Genomic DNA, 22,117 nt, shown 5'->3' on the forward strand with positions numbered 1-22,117 from the left:
CCTCTGCACAATATTGCCTGCCATACATTATCGCAAGCACCACTCACATTACAATTCCTTTATGCTATTTCCAGATTAGTCTCCTGCCATTTATACAACTCAGACATTAAATAGCTCTCTTTCTCTTTACACTATCGTCTAACACACTGCACGCCATTTCAGGGCAAATGTACTTGTTTCATTATACTGCGACATGGCCTGTTACAATTTCAAATCAAGCAAAAACATCTACCTGATCCAACGTGCTCCGCTACTCCACACAACACAATCTACCTCTTCCTATTTACACACATTATTGCTTACATTACGTTTTACTTGTGATTGTGGCTCAGCAATAGCCGAGCACTACGAAAAATACATTACAGACTCATTTAATGTTCCCCTCCACGGAAATCTTTAGTAAAAGGCGAAAGATTTATTCGATTTGAAGGGAAACCAGAGTGCCGATCAACGCTTTTTTTTTTTTTTTTTTTTTTTTTTTCCTTTATTGTGATTTTAATACCTGTGACAAACAGGTAGGCCGGCAGCGGACCAAGTATGCCGCTCTTCGGCCTCAGAGTATACACAGAACAGAGATGAGTGAGATATAAAAACAATCAAGACGGCGGGGTACAAACAGTAGACAAAACAGAGTTAAAACGGAGTCGGTCACGTGCGTAGTACAATGGATAAAAGCGGAGAAACACGGTGCACAAACGCAGATGGCAGATGGCCACACGTGAACCAGCGGAGCACAAACGACGAAACACAAACACACTGCAGGAGAGTCGAGGCACAAACACATGCGATGGTCTTCGGCGTAGGACGATGAAAGTAACTGATGGAAGACAGCAGAGTCGTGGCCTGCCAAGGGGAAAAGGTGTGGGGAAGAGGAGAGAGAGGGGGAGGGGAAGATGCCAGTGGAGGAGAGGGATGGAGGAGAAGGGGGAGGGTAGGGGGAGTGGAAGCCCAAGGAGAAAGGGGAGGGGAGGGAGGGAGAGAAGGGAGAGAGGGTGCCCACAGGAAAAGGAGAGGAGAGGGAAGGTAAGGCTCAAAGTTGGTAGGAGGGGTAGATGGAGGGGAGGAGGGCATCATCAGGGAGGGGGAGTTGACGGAAGCCACCGTGGGAGAGGGTGTGGAGGGTGTAAAGATGGAGAGCAGGTGGGATATAGGAATGCAGGCGCGGCAGCGGGTTGGGGTGGGAGAGGATGGGAGAGACAAGAGGGTGTGGAGGATCAAGCTTGCGGGAGGTGTAGAGGATCCGTAACCGTTCGAGGAAAAGGAGGAGGTGCGGGAAGGGAATCAGGTCATAGAGGATCCGCGTGGGGGAAGGGAGACGGATGCGATAGGCGAGGCGGAGCGCATGGCGTTCTAGGATCTGAATGGACTTGTAGAAGGTAGGAGGGGCAGAGATCCAGGCGGGATGAGCATAGCAAAGGATAGGACGGATGAGGGACTTGTAGGTGTAGAGGATGGTGGAAGGGTCCAGACCCCATGTACGGCCAGAAAGGAGCTTAAGGAGGCGGAGGCGGGAGCGTGCCTTGGCTTGGATCGTCCGGAGATGTGGGTTCCAGGAGAGGCGACGGTCGAGGGTGACACCAAGGTACTTGAGAGTAGGTGTGAGGGTGATGGGACGGCCATAAATAGTAAGATAGAAATCAAGGAGACGGAAGGAACGAGTGGTTTTGCCTACAATGATCGCCTGGGTCTTGGAAGGATTGACCTTGAGCAACCACTGGTTACACCAAGTGGTGAACCGGTCAAGATAGGATTGGAGAAGGTGCTGGGAGCGTTGCAGGGTGGGAGCGAGGGCAAGGAAGGCAGTGTCATCGGCGTACTGGAGAAGGTGTAGGGGAGGTGCAGGTGGAGGCATGTCTGCCGTGTAAAGGAGGTAGAGAAGAGGGGAAAGGACGGAACCTTGGGGCACACCGGCGGAGGGGTAGAAGGTGTAGGAATCAGTGTTGTGGATGGTGACATAGGAAGGACGGTGGGAAAGGAAGGAAGCGACCAGACGGACATAGTTGAGAGGAAGAGCAAAGGTTTGGAGCTTGAAAAGGAGACCGGAATGCCACACACGGTCATATGCGCGTTCGAGGTCGAGGGAAAGGAAGATGGCGGAACGACGGGAATTGAGTTGTTCGGAGAGGAGGTGAGTGAGGTGAAGGAGGAGGTCATCGGCTGAGAAGGACGGCCGAAAGCCACATTGGGTAGGGGGGAGGAGGCGGTGTTGGTGAAGGTGCTTGTGTAGGCGGCGGGTAAGAATGGATTCCAGGACCTTGCTGAAGACCGAGGTAAGGCTGATGGGACGGTAGGAGGAGACAGCGGAAGGCGGTTTGTCGGGCTTGAGGAACATCAGGATCCGGGAGGTTTTCCACAGGTCGGGGTAGTAGCCGGTGGACAGGACCACATTGTAGAGCCTGGCCAATGTGGAGAGGAAGGAGGCAGGAGCTTCACGGAGGTGACGGTAAGTAACACGATCGTGACCGGGAGCAGTGTTGCGTTTAGGGCGAAGTGTAGCAATGATATCTTGAGTGGTGATTGGGGTATTTAGTTCTGTGTGTGTGATGTTGTCCAAGTACTGGAAGCCAGGAGCAAGCGGGGGGACAGAGGTATCAGTTCGATCACGGACATCAGGAAAGAGGGAATAATCGAACTGGGGATCGTCAGGGATGGTAAGGATATCGGAGAGGTAGGAGGCGAAATGGTTGGCCTTACTAAGGGCATCAGGGAAGGGGTGGTCATCATGAAGGAGAGGGTAGTAGGGAGAGGGTTTAGATCCGGTAAGGCGGCGGAAGGCTGACCAGTACTTGGACGAGTTGATAGGTAAGGTGGCATTAAGACGGGTGCATGTCTGTCGCCAGTCCCGGCGTTTCTTTGCCGTGAGTAAGTTCCTGATGTGTCGCTGTAGTTGCCGGTGGCGTCGTAGTGTGTCCTGGTCACGTGTGTGAAGGAAGGCACGGTAGAGCCGGCGGGATTCACGCAGGAGAAGGACGGCCTGTGGGGGTAAGGTGGGGCGGTGCGGATGGATGGCAATGGTAGGGACGTGGGCCTCCACGGCCTCAGACAAGGTCTGCTGGAGAAAGGAGGCAGCACGGGTAACGTCATCAGGTTGGTGGTAGGTGAGGGGGTGGCTATCGACCTGGAGAGCAAGGGAGTCCCGGTAGGCATTCCAGTTGGCACGGGAGTAGTCATGGACATATTTCGGGGGAGGGTCATGGCGCGGGTCGGGACGGGGGCGACGACCGTCTGATACAGTGAGGAGGACAGGGAGATGGTCACTGCCAATGGGATCAAGGACGTCCACCGCTATGCGGCCAAGCAGGGTGGGGGAGGCTAGGACGACATCGGGAGTGGTATTGGATTCAGGGCGGGTGTGTTGGGGAATTGGAAGGACGTCGCCTTGGAGGGTGGCAAGGAACCGATGCCACCGCCGTAACTGGGCGGCAGAACGACTATGGATGTTAAGGTCGGCGGCGATCACGTAGGAGGAGAAGGTACGGTCGATGTGGGAAAGGAAGTCGAAAGGAATAGGTGCAGCGGGGCGGACATAGATGGTGGCACAGGTAAGGGTAAGGCCGGGGAAGAAGAGACTAAGGATCAAGTGTTCTGTGGGGTCAGGAAGGAGGGGTTGGAGCCGGACAGGGATCTGGCGGTGGTGGCCAATGGCAACTCCGCCACGCGCTATCTGGAGTGGATTGTCAGACCGGTGAAGGAGGTAGGGCGAGGTGTGGACGGTGTGGTGGGGCTGAAGAAAGGTTTCGTTCAGAAGGAAGGCATCCACACGGTGGGTCGTAAGGGTATGCATAAGGAGGTGCTTGTTGGTGGGAAGGGAGCGGATGTTATTGAACAGGATACGGTGCTGTCGTGCCATAATGGGAATTTAAACGAGGGTGTCGAGACGGGAGAAGGTGAAATGGGCCTGGTTGTGGGAATAGGTGGCGTAGGTGTTGAGGTGGAACACGGAACGGGCAGCGAGGGAAATCTGGTGGAGGGTGTGGGGACGCTGAAAGGGATGGACGTTCTGGAGCACTATTGTGACGAACCTGATGATGTCCTCTGCGGTGGGGGGAGGACGGAGGGAATTGCCAGGAGGGGTGGGGTCATCCAAAGGGCGGAGAGGAACAGTGAGTTCAGGAGCGGATGGAGGAGGTCGAGCCTTGCATTTCTGGGAGTAGGTAGGGTGTTGGAGGTTGCAGGTATTGCAGGAGGGAGGAGACTGAAGGTTGGGGCACTGCCGGAGGAAGTGCGCTTGCTTACAATGCGGGCAGACTGGGGCCTCGCGGCACTCTGATGTTGGGTGTGCGTTATAACGCAGACACCTCTGGCAGCGAATGGATTGTGGTGGGGAGCGGGAGGGGTCAACCTTATACCGGCGGTGGAAGAGGAGGGCACCCTCCTTAAGGAGATGGTCGATGGAGGGAGCGTGTTCGGAGAAAACTCGCATAAGGCGAGTGGGGCCCACAGAGTTGAAAATGCGGCGAACAGCTCGCACCTCCAGGTACGGGTGGGCCTTCAACTCCGCCAGCACCTCTTCCTCCGTGATCGTCGGGCTAAGCCGAGTGATCACGGCGGTGAGGGTCGGCGGGCGACGTGGGGGTTGGGGTTGACGGGGGGAGGAAGGGGAAGGAGCAGGGGCAAGGGAGGCATTAGGTCCAAATCGGGTGAGAGGAATTCGGGAGAGGATGTCGGAGTGTAGGGTAGGGCTTGGGGAGGTGATCAAGACAGAGTCCCTACGGGGGGTAAGAAGGGAGATGGGGGCTGCAGGGAAGTATTGGCGGAGGAGCAAGGTCAGGTTGCGGGCCTCCAGGAGAGAGGGATCAGGACGGGAGAGGAGATACTTGTAGGAGGGGGAGTTAGAAGAGGAAGTAGAGGGGGCTGGAGGGGAGACATCCATGGCATCTAGGGGTGGGGGAGGGGGAAGATGCTGGGACTTCTTGGGTGCAGAGGAGGCGGGGGTGCCACTGGGACGCTTAACAGCGGGGACAGGATGGGAGGAGGCGTGGGGCACAGGAGTGACGGGGAGATGACGGGAAGCGGCAGGTCCCGGTGTCGGTGCTGGTGCTGGTGCCGCTGTTGGTGCTGCTGTTGGTGCTGCTGCTGGTTGTGGCGCTGCTGCAGGTGGTGGTGCTGGCGCCGGCGATGGTGCGGCATGGGTCGTAGCCCGACGAGACACAACCCTGGCAGGGGCCGCATGAGTGGTGTGGGGGAGTGGGGGAAAGGGGTCGTGTGTGGAGGCTTGGGGAGAAGGAGCAGGGGATGGGGCGACAAAGGGAGCTGGGGTGGGAAGGGTGAGGAGGGGCGGGATATAGTAGGACGGGGGCGACTGAGCACACCAAGTAAGAGTAGTGGCAGCGAGGGAGGGCGTCGTATAGACGATGGCGGTGGTAGTGGCGGTGGTGGTGGGGGTGGTCATGATGGCAGTAAGGAAAACTGGAAACACAGAAAAGAAGAATGGGGACAGACAAGGGACAAAGTCAGGAACAGATTACAGATGACAGATGAGAGACGTCGAGGAGCGAAAGGATGAAGGCAAAGACGAAGACGAGAGTAGCGACGACAACGAAAGCAGGAGAGGAAGACGAAGCACTGGGTCCTGGCGGCGGCGGCGGCGGCGGCGGCGGCGGGGGCCGGAAGCTGCGGCGGCGGCGGCGGCGGCGGCGGCGGCGGGGGCCGGAAGCTGCGGCGGCGGCGGCGGCGGCGGCGGCTGGGTCCGGAAGCTGCGGCTGGGTCCGGCGACGACTGCTACTGCAAAACTGGCGGCACTGGAAACTGCTGCTGCTGCTGCTGCTGCTGCTGGCGGTTCCGGAACTGCGACTGCGACTGCGACTGCGACTGCGACTTCTGCGAAGCCCTAGCACTTCGATACGTAGCAGTACTCTGCAAGGTATCGAAGGGCGGAACTCTTCCGAGGTCCGCCGAAGAATGAATGCCGATCAACGCACTCACTTCCATACTTATGGCTGCTTCTCTAGTACTTCTGCGCGAGAACGCGGAAAATTCTTTCCCTCTTGTCCACTTCTCTACCGTCAACAGACTTCCAGTGTTATGCAAGCACAAACCGCAAAACTAACTGCCAACGCTGAAATACGTGTCTGCCAAATGAGGTCGCTATTACTCTTTACATAACTATTTTCATCATTTCTGTCACCATCCAAGCTGCTTCATTACCTCACCTGCCGCCAGATGGCAGCACGCCTAATTCCTGTCGGCGACCCACCGTTTGACATACAACGTTCGGCACACAACTGCCCGCAGTGCTCTGCATCTAACACTAATCTCTCTCCTCCCCACCACACTCGTTCACTGAAAAAACTGACAACTAGATAGTTCTTTGTACGCGAAACTAGGCCACATCAGACGCAACGTGTATGTAGATGTGTAGTGCAAGGGAAATATCCCCTGCTCCCACACAACTAATACTAGCTGACAACAGAAACAAAATTTCTGTCGATAGTATTTGAACCAGTCTTATTCATTTGCGAATTTCATGCATTCCTTCTTGCTGGTAACAGTGCCTTGCAAATCACTCAATTCATGTTTTCTAGCCAAACGTGCTGCTCCTGATTGTTTCGTACATCATGCATTAGTGGTCATTATCAAGACTGTGTTGTGTGTCAGCTTTTTATGGTCATCAATTGCACTCTGCTTGTGCTGCTCACTCATTCTTGTAACTCAAAGTACGTCGTTGTCATCCAATCCTAGCACTTGCAGCAGGACAAATCAACTGGCTCGTCACCGTGCCACTCGGGAAACTTCCGCAAGGCTTTCATGACATGTCGCAATCAAAGTCCTTCCACAACACTTCTGCAACGCAGCGGGTCACGATACCGAAAGTATGACTTATGCTTCTGATCTATAATAAAACCACCACTCGGAAAGCGCTACTCCCTTCCCACATCCCTCAGAATGTGGTGAACGATCATCGATTACAACCAAGATGCAATGAATCTCGGTCGCATGCCTCACGCTCAGGGACAGTGCTACCACTCATCATCGTGGTTGCGTCTACTCCAGCTTTGAACTAGAGAGAGTTGAAGACATACTACAGAAATGATCCTGTGAAGTATGATCTTGCTTGCAAGCTATCACCGCTCGCTACTTATGCCAAGAGACCGTCAACACGCCCTACGAGAATACGACACACTCTTCACATTCGCGATTTACTTATCGAAGAATTACTTAAGCTCGGACATTCTGCAAAGAACCTAGTTCTACTCCTATTTGGCCGCCATGATCTAACCTTTCCTCACTCAACTATTCTGTGCGCTACCAGTGCTTTTTGCATCCGAAATCAGAGACCATTGCCTCAGGCGAGACTGTATGTAAACACCGCTTGCAGCTCCGGCCGCTAGATGGGGGCCTGGGGCACATACAGTAGCATTCTATGGCGCAAGCAGACATGCCAAATAGTCACTGAAAGAGAAACACACAAGAGGGCAGTCATAGGACACTTGTGCTTTCTTTAAAACCGCCTCTCTCTTCGAAAATTTTCGCACCGCAATAGCGTATTCACCTCGCCCTAACAGTGCCAACTCTTGTCGATATTTGGCCACTTCCTCTTTCGCTTCACCTTGCGTCTTACTTGATACCCCGCCCAACAGCTGCTGATACACGCTACACGCAATTAATGTGTTTCTCTCTGTATCTCTTTTCGCCTACCACGAGTATTGCTTTTCCTCACATGGCAATTATGAAAACACCCACAGCTAAACAAACACTTCCATTCAGCATCACGTCCATACTATCAGTCATACACCAGTAATTTCACAGCTACTTGCTCCACTAATACATTTCTTAATGTTACTGTTAAACAGATGAAGAATCAAAGTATACAACAAGTCTCTATGAACATCACTGTCAGGACATTATACGCATACCATGCCCATCTTTATGCTTCAACTATGATGGCCCATGTGCTATGAATAAAGAAATTTCTCATCAAATATCAAATAATTTTACAACTATATAACTACTCCGACTAGCCCCTTACTAAAACTCTAGATGTTTAGCAATCCCGCCATCAATCTCAGAATAATCGCAAGCAGTGCTTTCATCCCATGAGCACTTCTTTGCAAACAAAACCACAAAACTACTTTTTATACTAGCTTCCTTGTCACAGTGAACAGGGAACTAATGCTAGTGCCCCAGTTTACTCAAAAACTTTTTCGCTTGCAACATATAAACAGCCAACTTGAACCTCTGGGATTTTCAAACACACACAGAAAACTTAATTCCACAGAAATTTAGGAGTAACAGTGGTTGCCTGACATTTTCATACATACTCAAATAGCTACTTCTATGCACTTCACACAATGTTCTCATCATGTTCCACCAGAGAACACAGTTATCACCATGAACGGATTCTGGTAAAAGAGCCTTCAAACCACAAACAGCCTGATCAAAGTGATTATCTCCACATCCTCTGCCAATATCATGTCACTCTATACCTGAGGAGGGAAACTACAATGCAGGGGAAGGAGCTTCGTTGTGAGCACTGTCCTGGTATTTCATCATTAACTCTTCTCAAGCCAAGTATGCACCACCTCTGTGTATGGCTGGGTCAATCAAAAAAGACAAGCAGCATCAACAACTCACAGGACACTATGAACATTTTTACCATTATCTGCACCACCTTCCACTGATTTACTGAAGAAGAAACTGCAAAGTCTGGCCAATTTTGTACACCAGTAATCTTGAAAACATTGGAGTCAACAGCAGATACATAGTTTCCAACACTGTACCTAGGAACAACCCTTCAATTTCAAGATTTACATCTCACTGAGGCACATCACATCATACCCAAACTACACCTAGCAGGAAATTGCTACTCTATTCATTTCCAGCTATCTATGTCATATTCAACAAATGTCTCCCTCCCACCTACATCTTCTACAAAACTGAGTACATTGTTATGAACAAACAACCAATGCCATATTATGGCAACAATCCAGTGCCACTATTATCCACTCTCTTGAAAACAATTGAAATACTCATCCTGACCAACTATCCACCATCTTCAACCCAAATCTCACTCACACCATACCCACAAATCACAAACTTGTGCAGTAAAAATAATTTTGGGTTTCAAAACTCAATCTACTAATCACATACCAGTATTACTTACAACGCCTATCATTCATCATTCACTTCCAAATATCAGCTTATATGCTGTTGTGCAATTAAAGTGCAAATAAACACTAAACCATATAGCACTGAGGTATAGAAAGCGTTCACCAAGAGTTTCCACAATTATGCCTCTTGTGCCTCACACACACACAAATGTAACAACTCTTCACAATACAAAGCATTCACCTTCACCTCTGCACAATATTGCCTGCCATACATTATCGCAAGCACCACTCACATTACAATTCCTTTATGCTATTTCCAGATTAGTCTCCTGCCATTTATACAACTCAGACATTAAATAGCTCTCTTTCTCTTTACACTATCGTCTAACACACTGCACGCCATTTCAGGGCAAATGTACTTGTTTCATTATACTGCGACATGGCCTGTTACAATTTCAAATCAAGCAAAAACATCTACCTGATCCAACGTGCTCCGCTACTCCACACAACACAATCTACCTCTTCCTATTTACACACATTATTGCTTACATTACGTTTTACTTGTGATTGTGGCTCAGCAATAGCCGAGCACTACGAAAAATACATTACAGACTCATTTAATGTTCCCCTCCACGGAAATCTTTAGTAAAAGGCGAAAGATTTATTCGATTTGAAGGGAAACCAGAGTGCCGATCAACGCACTCACTTCCATACTTATGGCTGCTTCTCTAGTACTTCTGCGCGAGAACGCGGAAAATTCTTTCCCTCTTGTCCACTTCTCTACCGTCAACAGACTTCCAGTGTTATGCAAGCACAAACCGCAAAACTAACTGCCAACGCTGAAATACGTGTCTGCCAAATGAGGTCGCTATTACTCTTTACATAACTATTTTCATCATTTCTGTCACCATCCAAGCTGCTTCATTACCTCACCTGCCGCCAGATGGCAGCACGCCTAATTCCTGTCGGCGACCCACCGTTTGACATACAACGTTCGGCACACAACTGCCCGCAGTGCTCTGCATCTAACACTAATCTCTCTCCTCCCCACCACACTCGTTCACTGAAAAAACTGACAACTAGATAGTTCTTTGTACGCGAAACTAGGCCACATCAGACGCAACGTGTATGTAGATGTGTAGTGCAAGGGAAATATCCCCTGCTCCCACACAACTAATACTAGCTGACAACAGAAACAAAATTTCTGTCGATAGTATTTGAACCAGTCTTATTCATTTGCGAATTTCATGCATTCCTTCTTGCTGGTAACAGTGCCTTGCAAATCACTCAATTCATGTTTTCTAGCCAAACGTGCTGCTCCTGATTGTTTCGTACATCATGCATTAGTGGTCATTATCAAGACTGTGTTGTGTGTCAGCTTTTTATGGTCATCAATTGCACTCTGCTTGTGCTGCTCACTCATTCTTGTAACTCAAAGTACGTCGTTGTCATCCAATCCTAGCACTTGCAGCAGGACAAATCAACTGGCTCGTCACCGTGCCACTCGGGAAACTTCCGCAAGGCTTTCATGACATGTCGCAATCAAAGTCCTTCCACAACATTTCTGCAACGCGGCGGGTCACGATACCGAAAGTATGACTTATGCTTCTGATCTATAATAAAACCACCACTCGGAAAGCGCTACTCCCTTCCCACATCCCTCAGAATGTGGTGAACGATCATCGATTACAACCAAGATGCAATGAATCTCGGTCGCATGCCTCACGCTCAGGGACAGTGCTACCACTCATCATCGTGGTTGCGTCTACTCCAGCTTTGAACTAGAGAGAGTTGAAGACATACTACAGAAATGATCCTGTGAAGTATGATCTTGCTTGCAAGCTATCACCGCTCGCTACTTATGCCACGAGACCGTCAACACGCCCTACGAGAATACGACACACTCTTCACATTCGCGATTTACTTATCGAAGAATTACTTAAGCTCTGACATTCTGCAAAGAACCTAGTTCTACTCCTATTTGGCCGCCATGATCTAACCTTTCCTCACTCAACTATTCTGTGCGCTACCAGTGCTTTTTGCATCCGAAATCAGAGACCATTGCCTCAGGCGAGACTGTATGTAAACACCGCTTGCAGCTCCGGCCGCTAGATGGGGGCCTGGGGCACATACAGTAGCATTCTATGGCGCAAGCAGACATGCCAAATAGTCACTGAAAGAGAAACACACAAGAGGGCAGTCATAGGACACTTGTGCTTTCTTTAAAACCGCCTCTCTCTTCGAAAATTTTCGCACCGCAATAGCGTATTCACCTCGCCCTAACAGTGCCAACTCTTGTCGATATTTGGCCACTTCCTCTTTCGCTTCACCTTGCGTCTTACTTGATACCCCGCCCAACAGCTGCTGATACACGCTACACGCAATTAATGTGTTTCTCTCTGTATCTCTTTTCGCCTACCACGAGTATTGCTTTTCCTCACATGGCAATTATGAAAACACCCACAGCTAAACAAACACTTCCATTCAGCATCACGTCCATACTATCAGTCATACACCAGTAATTTCACAGCTACTTGCTCCACTAATACATTTCTTAATGTTACTGTTAAACAGATGAAGAATCAAAGTATACAACAAGTCTCTATGAACATCACTGTCAGGACATTATACGCATACCATGCCCATCTTTATGCTTCAACTATGATGGCCCATGTGCTATGAATAAAGAAATTTCTCATCAAATATCAAATAATTTTACAACTATATAACTACTCCGACTAGCCCCTTACTAAAACTCTAGATGTTTAGCAATCCCGCCATCAATCTCAGAATAATCGCAAGCAGTGCTTTCATCCCATGAGCACTTCTTTGCAAACAAAACCACAAAACTACTTTTTATACTAGCTTCCTTGTCACAGTGAACAGGGAACTAATGCTAGTGCCCCAGTTTACTCAAAAACTTTTTCGCTTGCAACATATAAACAGCCAACTTGAACCTCTGGGATTTTCAAACACACACAGAAAACTTAATTCCACAGAAATTTAGGAGTAACAGTGGTTGCCTGACATTTTCATACATACTCAAATAGCTACTTCTATGCACTTCACACAATGTTCTCATCATGTTCCACCAGAGAACACAGTTATCACCATGAACGGATTCTGGTAAAAGAGCCTTCAAACCACAAACAGCCTGATCAAAGTGATTATCTCCACATCCTCTGCCAATATCATGTCACTCTATACCTGAGGAGGGAAACTACAATGCAGGGGAAGGAGCTTCGTTGTGAGCACTGTCCTGGTATTTCATCATTAACTCTTCTCAAGCCAAGTATGCACCACCTCTGTGTATGGCTGGGTCAATCAAAAAAGACAAGCAGCATCAACAACTCACAGGACACTATGAACATTTTTACCATTATCTGCACCACCTTCCACTGATTTACTGAAGAAGAAACTGCAAAGTCTGGCCAATTTTGTACACCAGTAATCTTGAAAACATTGGAGTCAACAGCAGATACATAGTTTCCAAGACTGTACCTAGGAACAACCCTTCAATTTCAAGATTTACATCTCACTGAGGCACATCACATCATACCCAAACTACACCTAGCAGGAAATTGCTACTCTATTCATTTCCAGCTATCTATGTCATATTCAACAAATGTCTCCCTCCCACCTACATCTTCTACAAAACTGAGTACATTGTTATGAACAAACAACCAATGCCATATTATGGCAACAATCCAGTGCCACTATTATCCACTCTCTTGAAAACAATTGAAATACTCATCCTGACCAACTATCCACCATCTTCAACCCAAATCTCACTCACACCATACCCACAAATCACAAACTTGTGCAGTAAAAATAATTTTGGGTTTCAAAACTCAATCTACTAATCACATACCAGTATTACTTACAACGCCTATCATTCATCATTCACTTCCAAATATCAGCTTATATGCTGTTGTGCAATTAAAGTGCAAATAAACACTAAACCATATAGCACTGAGGTATAGAAAGCGTTCACCAAGAGTTTCCACAATTATGCCTCTTGTGCCTCACACACACACAAATGTAACAACTCTTCACAATACAAAGCATTCACCTTCACCTCTGCACAATATTGCCTGCCATACATTATCGCAAGCACCACTCACATTACAATTCCTTTATGCTATTTCCAGATTAGTCTCCTGCCATTTATACAACTCAGACATTAAATAGCTCTCTTTCTCTTTACACTATCGTCTAACACACTGCACGCCATTTCAGGGCAAATGTACTTGTTTCATTATACTGCGACATGGCCTGTTACAATTTCAAATCAAGCAAAAACATCTACCTGATCCAACGTGCTCCGCTACTCCACACAACACAATCTACCTCTTCCTATTTACACACATTATTGCTTACATTACGTTTTACTTGTGATTGTGGCTCAGCAATAGCCGAGCACTACGAAAAATACATTACAGACTCATTTAATGTTCCCCTCCACGGAAATCTTTAGTAAAAGGCGAAAGATTTATTCGATTTGAAGGGAAACCAGAGTGCCGATCAACGCACTCACTTCCATACTTATGGCTGCTTCTCTAGTACTTCTGCGCGAGAACGCGGAAAATTCTTTCCCTCTTGTCCACTTCTCTACCGTCAACAGACTTCCAGTGTTATGCAAGCACAAACCGCAAAACTAACTGCCAACGCTGAAATACGTGTCTGCCAAATGAGGTCGCTATTACTCTTTACATAACTATTTTCATCATTTCTGTCACCATCCAAGCTGCTTCATTACCTCACCTGCCGCCAGATGGCAGCACGCCTAATTCCTGTCGGCGACCCACCGTTTGACATACAACGTTCGGCACACAACTGCCCGCAGTGCTCTGCATCTAACACTAATCTCTCTCCTCCCCACCACACTCGTTCACTGAAAAAACTGACAACTAGATAGTTCTTTGTACGCGAAACTAGGCCACATCAGACGCAACGTGTATGTAGATGTGTAGTGCAAGGGAAATATCCCCTGCTCCCACACAACTAATACTAGCTGACAACAGAAACAAAATTTCTGTCGATAGTATTTGAACCAGTCTTATTCATTTGCGAATTTCATGCATTCCTTCTTGCTGGTAACAGTGCCTTGCAAATCACTCAATTCATGTTTTCTAGCCAAACGTGCTGCTCCTGATTGTTTCGTACATCATGCATTAGTGGTCATTATCAAGACTGTGTTGTGTGTCAGCTTTTTATGGTCATCAATTGCACTCTGCTTGTGCTGCTCACTCATTCTTGTAACTCAAAGTACGTCGTTGTCATCCAATCCTAGCACTTGCAGCAGGACAAATCAACTGGCTCGTCACCGTGCCACTCGGGAAACTTCCGCAAGGCTTTCATGACATGTCGCAATCAAAGTCCTTCCACAACATTTCTGCAACGCGGCGGGTCACGATACCGAAAGTATGACTTATGCTTCTGATCTATAATAAAACCACCACTCGGAAAGCGCTACTCCCTTCCCACATCCCTCAGAATGTGGTGAACGATCATCGATTACAACCAAGATGCAATGAATCTCGGTCGCATGCCTCACGCTCAGGGACAGTGCTACCACTCATCATCGTGGTTGCGTCTACTCCAGCTTTGAACTAGAGAGAGTTGAAGACATACTACAGAAATGATCCTGTGAAGTATGATCTTGCTTGCAAGCTATCACCGCTCGCTACTTATGCCACGAGACCGTCAACACGCCCTACGAGAATACGACACACTCTTCACATTCGCGATTTACTTATCGAAGAATTACTTAAGCTCGGACATTCTGCAAAGAACCTAGTTCTACTCCTATTTGGCCGCCATGATCTAACCTTTCCTCACTCAACTATTCTGTGCGCTACCAGTGCTTTTTGCATCCGAAATCAGAGACCATTGCCTCAGGCGAGACTGTATGTAAACACCGCTTGCAGCTCCGGCCGCTAGATGGGGGCCTGGGGCACATACAGTAGCATTCTATGGCGCAAGCAGACATGCCAAATAGTCACTGAAAGAGAAACACACAAGAGGGCAGTCATAGGACACTTGTGCTTTCTTTAAAACCGCCTCTCTCTTCGAAAATTTTCGCACCGCAATAGCGTATTCACCTCGCCCTAACAGTGCCAACTCTTGTCGATATTTGGCCACTTCCTCTTTCGCTTCACCTTGCGTCTTACTTGATACCCCGCCCAACAGCTGCTGATACACGCTACACGCAATTAATGTGTTTCTCTCTGTATCTCTTTTCGCCTACCACGAGTATTGCTTTTCCTCACATGGCAATTATGAAAACACCCACAGCTAAACAAACACTTCCATTCAGCATCACGTCCATACTATCAGTCATACACCAGTAATTTCACAGCTACTTGCTCCACTAATACATTTCTTAATGTTACTGTTAAACAGATGAAGAATCAAAGTATACAACAAGTCTCTATGAACATCACTGTCAGGACATTATACGCATACCATGCCCATCTTTATGCTTCAACTATGATGGCCCATGTGCTATGAATAAAGAAATTTCTCATCAAATATCAAATAATTTTACAACTATATAACTACTCCGACTAGCCCCTTACTAAAACTCTAGATGTTTAGCAATCCCGCCATCAATCTCAGAATAATCGCAAGCAGTGCTTTCATCCCATGAGCACTTCTTTGCAAACAAAACCACAAAACTACTTTTTATACTAGCTTCCTTGTCACAGTGAACAGGGAACTAATGCTAGTGCCCCAGTTTACTCAAAAACTTTTTCGCTTGCAACATATAAACAGCCAACTTGAACCTCTGGGATTTTCAAACACACACAGAAAACTTAATTCCACAGAAATTTAGGAGTAACAGTGGTTGCCTGACATTTTCATACATACTCAAATAGCTACTTCTATGCACTTCACACAATGTTCTCATCATGTTCCACCAGAGAACACAGTTATCACCATGAACGGATTCTGGTAAAAGAGCCTTCAAACCACAAACAGCCTGATCAAAGTGATTATCTCCACATCCTCTGCCAATATCATGTCACTCTATACCTGAGGAGGGAAACTACAATGCAGGGGAAGGAGCTTCGTTGTGAGCACTGTCCTGGTATTTCATCATTAACTCTTCTCAAGCCAAGTATGCACCACCTCTGTGTATGGCTGGGTCAATCAAAAAAGACAAGCAGCATCAACAACTCACAGGACACTATGAACATTTTTACCATTATCTGCACCACCTTCCACTGATTTACTGAAGAAGAAACTGCAAAGTCTGGCCAATTTTGTACACCAGTAATCTTGAAAACATTGGAGTCAACAGCAGATACATAGTTTCCAAGACTGTACCTAGGAACAACCCTTCAATTTCAAGATTTACATCTCACTGAGGCACATCACATCATACCCAAACTACACCTAGCAGGAAATTGCTACTCTATTCATTTCCAGCTATCTATGTCATATTCAACAAATGTCTCCCTCCCACCTACATCTTCTACAAAACTGAGTACATTGTTATGAACAAACAACCAATGCCATATTATGGCAACAATCCAGTGCCACTATTATCCACTCTCTTGAAAACAATTGAAATACTCATCCTGACCAACTATCCACCATCTTCAACCCAAATCTCACTCACACCATACCCACAAATCACAAACTTGTGCAGTAAAAATAATTTTGGGTTTCAAAACTCAATCTACTAATCACATACCAGTATTACTTACAACGCCTATCATTCATCATTCACTTCCAAATATCAGCTTATATGCTGTTGTGCAATTAAAGTGCAAATAAACACTAAACCATATAGCACTGAGGTATAGAAAGCGTTCACCAAGAGTTTCCACAATTATGCCTCTTGTGCCTCACACACACACAAATGTAACAACTCTTCACAATACAAAGCATTCACCTTCACCTCTGCACAATATTGCCTGCCATACATTATCGCAAGCACCACTCACATTACAATTCCTTTATGCTATTTCCAGATTAGTCTCCTGCCATTTATACAACTCAGACATTAAATAGCTCTCTTTCTCTTTACACTATCGTCTAACACACTGCACGCCATTTCAGGGCAAATGTACTTGTTTCATTATACTGCGACATGGCCTGTTACAATTTCAAATCAAGCAAAAACATCTACCTGATCCAACGTGCTCCGCTACTCCACACAACACAATCTACCTCTTCCTATTTACGCACATTATTGCTTACATTACGTTTTACTTGTGATTGTGGCTCAGCAATAGCCGAGCACTACGAAAAATACATTACAGACTCATTTAATGTTCCCCTCCACGGAAATCTTTAGTAAAAGGCGAAAGATTTATTCGATTTGAAGGGAAACCAGAGTGCCGATCAACGCACTCACTTCCATACTTATGGCTGCTTCTCTAGTACTTCTGCGCGAGAACGCGGAAAATTCTTTCCCTCTTGTCCACTTCTCTACCGTCAACAGACTTCCAGTGTTATGCAAGCACAAACCGCAAAACTAACTGCCAACGCTGAAATACGTGTCTGCCAAATGAGGTCGCTATTACTCTTTACATAACTATTTTCATCATTTCTGTCACCATCCAAGCTGCTTCATTACCTCACCTGCCGCCAGATGGCAGCACGCCTAATTCCTGTCGGCGACCCACCGTTTGACATACAACGTTCGGCACACAACTGCCCGCAGTGCTCTGCATCTAACACTAATCTCTCTCCTCCCCACCACACTCGTTCACTGAAAAAACTGACAACTAGATAGTTCTTTGTACGCGAAACTAGGCCACATCAGACGCAACGTGTATGTAGATGTGTAGTGCAAGGGAAATATCCCCTGCTCCCACACAACTAATACTAGCTGACAACAGAAACAAAATTTCTGTCGATAGTATTTGAACCAGTCTTATTCATTTGCGAATTTCATGCATTCCTTCTTGCTGGTAACAGTGCCTTGCAAATCACTCAATTCATGTTTTCTAGCCAAACGTGCTGCTCCTGATTGTTTCGTACATCATGCATTAGTGGTCATTATCAAGACTGTGTTGTGTGTCAGCTTTTTATGGTCATCAATTGCACTCTGCTTGTGCTGCTCACTCATTCTTGTAACTCAAAGTACGTCGTTGTCATCCAATCCTAGCACTTGCAGCAGGACAAATCAACTGGCTCGTCACCGTGCCACTCGGGAAACTTCCGCAAGGCTTTCATGACATGTCGCAATCAAAGTCCTTCCACAACATTTCTGCAACGCAGCGGGTCACGATACCGAAAGTATGACTTATGCTTCTGATCTATAATAAAACCACCACTCGGAAAGCGCTACTCCCTTCCCACATCCCTCAGAATGTGGTGAACGATCATCGATTACAACCAAGATGCAATGAATCTCGGTCGCATGCCTCACGCTCAGGGACAGTGCTACCACTCATCATCGTGGTTGCGTCTACTCCAGCTTTGAACTAGAGAGAGTTGAAGACATACTACAGAAATGATCCTGTGAAGTATGATCTTGCTTGCAAGCTATCACCGCTCGCTACTTATGCCAAGAGACCGTCAACACGCCCTACGAGAATACGACACACTCTTCACATTCGCGATTTACTTATCGAAGAATTACTTAAGCTCGGACATTCTGCAAAGAACCTAGTTCTACTCCTATTTGGCCGCCATGATCTAACCTTTCCTCACTCAACTATTCTGTGCGCTACCAGTGCTTTTTGCATCCGAAATCAGAGACCATTGCCTCAGGCGAGACTGTATGTAAACACCGCTTGCAGCTCCGGCCGCTAGATGGGGGCCTGGGGCACATACAGTAGCATTCTATGGCGCAAGCAGACATGCCAAATAGTCACTGAAAGAGAAACACACAAGAGGGCAGTCATAGGACACTTGTGCTTTCTTTAAAACCGCCTCTCTCTTCGAAAATTTTCGCACCGCAATAGCGTATTCACCTCGCCCTAACAGTGCCAACTCTTGTCGATATTTGGCCACTTCCTCTTTCGTTTCACCTTGCGTCTTACTTGCTCACTCACCTCCTCTCCGAACAACTCAATTCCCGTCGTTCCGCCATCTTCCTTTCCCTCGACCTCGAACGCGCATATGACCGTGTGTGGCATTCCGGTCTCCTTTTCAAGCTCCAAACCTTTGCTCTTCCTCTCAACTATGTCCGTCTGGTCGCTTCCTTCCTTTCCCACCGTCCTTCCTATGTCACCATCCACAACACGGATTCCTACACCTTCTACCCCTCCGCCGGTGTGCCCCAAGGTTCCGTCCTTTCCCCTCTTCTCTACCTCCTTTACACGGCAGACATGCCTCCACCTGCACCTCCCCTACACCTTCTCCAGTACGCCGATGACACTGCCTTCCTTGCCCTCGCTCCCACCCTGCAACGCTCCCAGCACCTTCTCCAATCCTATCTTGACCGGTTCACCACTTGGTGTAACCAGTGGTTGCTCAAGGTCAATCCTTCCAAGACCCAGGCGATCATTGTAGGCAAAACCACTCGTTCCTTCCGTCTCCTTGATTTCTATCTTACTATTTATGGCCGTCCCATCACCCTCACACCTACTCTCAAGTACCTTGGTGTCACCCTCGACCGTCGCCTCTCCTGGAACCCACATCTCCGGACGATCCAAGCCAAGGCACGCTCCCGCCTCCGCCTCCTTAAGCTCCTTTCTGGCCGTACATGGGGTCTGGACCCTTCCACCATCCTCTACACCTACAAGTCCCTCATCCGTCCTATCCTTTGCTATGCTCATCCCGCCTGGATCTCTGCCCCTCCTACCTTCTACAAGTCCATTCAGATCCTAGAACGCCATGCGCTCCGCCTCGCCTATCGCATCCGTCTCCCTTCCCCCACGCGGATCCTCTATGACCTGATTCCCTTCCCGCACCTCCTCCTTTTCCTCGAACGGTTACGGATCCTCTACACCTCCCGCAAGCTTGATCCTCCACACCCTCTTGTCTCTCCCATCCTCTCCCACCCCAACCCGCTGCCGCGCCTACATTCCTATATCCCACCTGCTCTCCATCTTTACACCCTCCACACCCTCTCCCTCGGTGGCTTCCGTCAACTCCCCCTCCCTGATGATGCCCTCCTCCCCTCCATCTACCCCTCCTACCAACTTTGAGCCTTACCTTCCCTCTCCTCTCCTTTTCCTGTGGGCACCCTCTCTCCCTTCTCTCCCTCCCTCCCCTCCCCTTTCTCCTTGGGCTTCCACTCCCCCTACCCTCCCCCTTCTCCTCCATCCCTCTCCTCCACTGGCATCTTCCCCTCCCCCTCTCTCTCCTCTTCCCCACACCTTTTCCCCTTGGCAGGCCACGACTCTGCTGTCTTCCATCAGTTACTTTCATCGTCCTACGCCGAAGACCATCGCATGTGTTTGTGCCTCGACTCTCCTGCAGTGTGTTTGTGTTTCGTCGTTTGTGCTCCGCTGGTTCACGTGTGGCCATCTGCCATCTGCGTTTGTGCACCGTGTTTCTCCGCTTTTATCCATTGTGCTACGCACGTGACCGACTCCGTTTTAACTCTGTTTTGTCTACTGTTTGTACCCCGCCGTCTTGATTGTTTTTATATCTCACTCATCTCTGTTCTGTGTATACTCTGAGGCCGAAGAGCGGCATACTTGGTCCGCTGCCGGCCTACCTGTTTGTCACAGGTATTAAAATCACAATAAAGGAAAAAAAAAAAAAAAAAAAAAAGCGTCTTACTTGATACCCCGCCCAACAGCTGCTGATACACGCTACACGCAATTAATGTGTTTCTCTCTGTATCTCTTTTCGCCTACCACGAGTATTGCTTTTCCTCACATGGCAATTATGAAAACACCCACAGCTAAACAAACACTTCCATTCAGCATCACGTCCATACTATCAGTCATACACCAGTAATTTCACAGCTACTTGCTCCACTAATACATTTCTTAATGTTACTGTTAAACAGATGAAGAATCAAAGTATACAACAAGTCTCTATGAACATCACTGTCAGGACATTATACGCATACCATGCCCATCTTTATGCTTCAACTATGATGGCCCATGTGCTATGAATAAAGAAATTTCTCATCAAATATCAAATAATTTTACAACTATATAACTACTCCGACTAGCCCCTTACTAAAACTCTAGATGTTTAGCAATCCCGCCATCAATCTCAGAATAATCGCAAGCAGTGCTTTCATCCCATGAGCACTTCTTTGCAAACAAAACCACAAAACTACTTTTTATACTAGCTTCCTTGTCACAGTGAACAGGGAACTAATGCTAGTGCCCCAGTTTACTCAAAAACTTTTTCGCTTGCAACATATAAACAGCCAACTTGAACCTCTGGGATTTTCAAACACACACAGAAAACTTAATTCCACAGAAATTTAGGAGTAACAGTGGTTGCCTGACATTTTCATACATACTCAAATAGCTACTTCTATGCACTTCACACAATGTTCTCATCATGTTCCACCAGAGAACACAGTTATCACTATGAATGGATTCTGGTAAAATAGCCTTCAAACCACAAACAGCCTGATCAAAGTGATTATCTCCACATCCTCTGCCAATATCATGTCACTCTATACCTGAGGAGGGAAACTACAATGCAGGGGAAGGAGCTTCGTTGTGAGCACTGTCCTGGTATTTCATCATTAACTCTTCTCAAGCCAAGTATGCACCACCTCTGTGTATGGCTGGGTCAATCAAAAAAGACAAGCAGCATCAACAACTCACAGGACACTATGAACATTTTTACCATTATCTGCACCACCTTCCACTGATTTACTGAAGAAGAAACTGCAAAGTCTGGCCAATTTTGTACACCAGTAATCTTGAAAACATTGGAGTCAACAGCAGATACATAGTTTCCAAGACTGTACCTAGGAACAACCCTTCAATTTCAAGATTTACATCTCACTGAGGCACATCACATCATACCCAAACTACACCTAGCAGGAAATTGCTACTCTATTCATTTCCAGCTATCTATGTCATATTCAACAAATGTCTCCCTCCCACCTACATCTTCTACAAAACTGAGTACATTGTTATGAACAAACAACCAATGCCATATTATGGCAACAATCCAGTGCC

The 22,117-nt window shown here is 47.4% G+C and overlaps 8 non-coding genes across 8 annotated transcripts; all 8 read right to left on the reverse strand.

Annotated features, from left to right (window-relative positions):
- Positions 1 to 325: 325 nt before the first annotated feature.
- On the reverse strand, positions 326 to 444 carry LOC126357032 (U5 spliceosomal RNA). The gene has a single exon (XR_007566025.1). It is a non-coding gene; the product is annotated as a U5 spliceosomal RNA (small nuclear RNA).
- Positions 445 to 6,845: 6,401 nt separating this feature from the next.
- LOC126356852 (small nucleolar RNA U3) lies at positions 6,846 to 7,052 on the reverse strand. The gene has a single exon (XR_007565868.1). It is a non-coding gene; the product is annotated as a small nucleolar RNA U3 (small nucleolar RNA).
- Positions 7,053 to 9,621: 2,569 nt separating this feature from the next.
- Positions 9,622 to 9,740, reverse strand: LOC126357033 (U5 spliceosomal RNA). The gene has a single exon (XR_007566026.1). It is a non-coding gene; the product is annotated as a U5 spliceosomal RNA (small nuclear RNA).
- A 936-nt stretch (positions 9,741 to 10,676) lies between these two features.
- On the reverse strand, positions 10,677 to 10,883 carry LOC126356854 (small nucleolar RNA U3). Its single transcript, XR_007565869.1, has one exon. It is a non-coding gene; the product is annotated as a small nucleolar RNA U3 (small nucleolar RNA).
- Positions 10,884 to 13,452: 2,569 nt separating this feature from the next.
- Positions 13,453 to 13,571, reverse strand: LOC126357034 (U5 spliceosomal RNA). The gene has a single exon (XR_007566027.1). It is a non-coding gene; the product is annotated as a U5 spliceosomal RNA (small nuclear RNA).
- A 936-nt stretch (positions 13,572 to 14,507) lies between these two features.
- LOC126356855 (small nucleolar RNA U3) lies at positions 14,508 to 14,714 on the reverse strand. The gene has a single exon (XR_007565870.1). It is a non-coding gene; the product is annotated as a small nucleolar RNA U3 (small nucleolar RNA).
- A 2,569-nt stretch (positions 14,715 to 17,283) lies between these two features.
- LOC126357035 (U5 spliceosomal RNA) lies at positions 17,284 to 17,402 on the reverse strand. The gene has a single exon (XR_007566028.1). It is a non-coding gene; the product is annotated as a U5 spliceosomal RNA (small nuclear RNA).
- A 936-nt stretch (positions 17,403 to 18,338) lies between these two features.
- LOC126356856 (small nucleolar RNA U3) lies at positions 18,339 to 18,545 on the reverse strand. The gene has a single exon (XR_007565871.1). It is a non-coding gene; the product is annotated as a small nucleolar RNA U3 (small nucleolar RNA).
- Between the last annotated feature and the right edge of the window lie 3,572 nt (positions 18,546 to 22,117).

The sequence above is a fragment of the Schistocerca gregaria genome, chromosome 3, assembly GCF_023897955.1.
Source record: "Schistocerca gregaria isolate iqSchGreg1 chromosome 3, iqSchGreg1.2, whole genome shotgun sequence".
In the NCBI taxonomy this organism is placed as follows: Eukaryota; Metazoa; Arthropoda; class Insecta; order Orthoptera; family Acrididae; genus Schistocerca; species Schistocerca gregaria.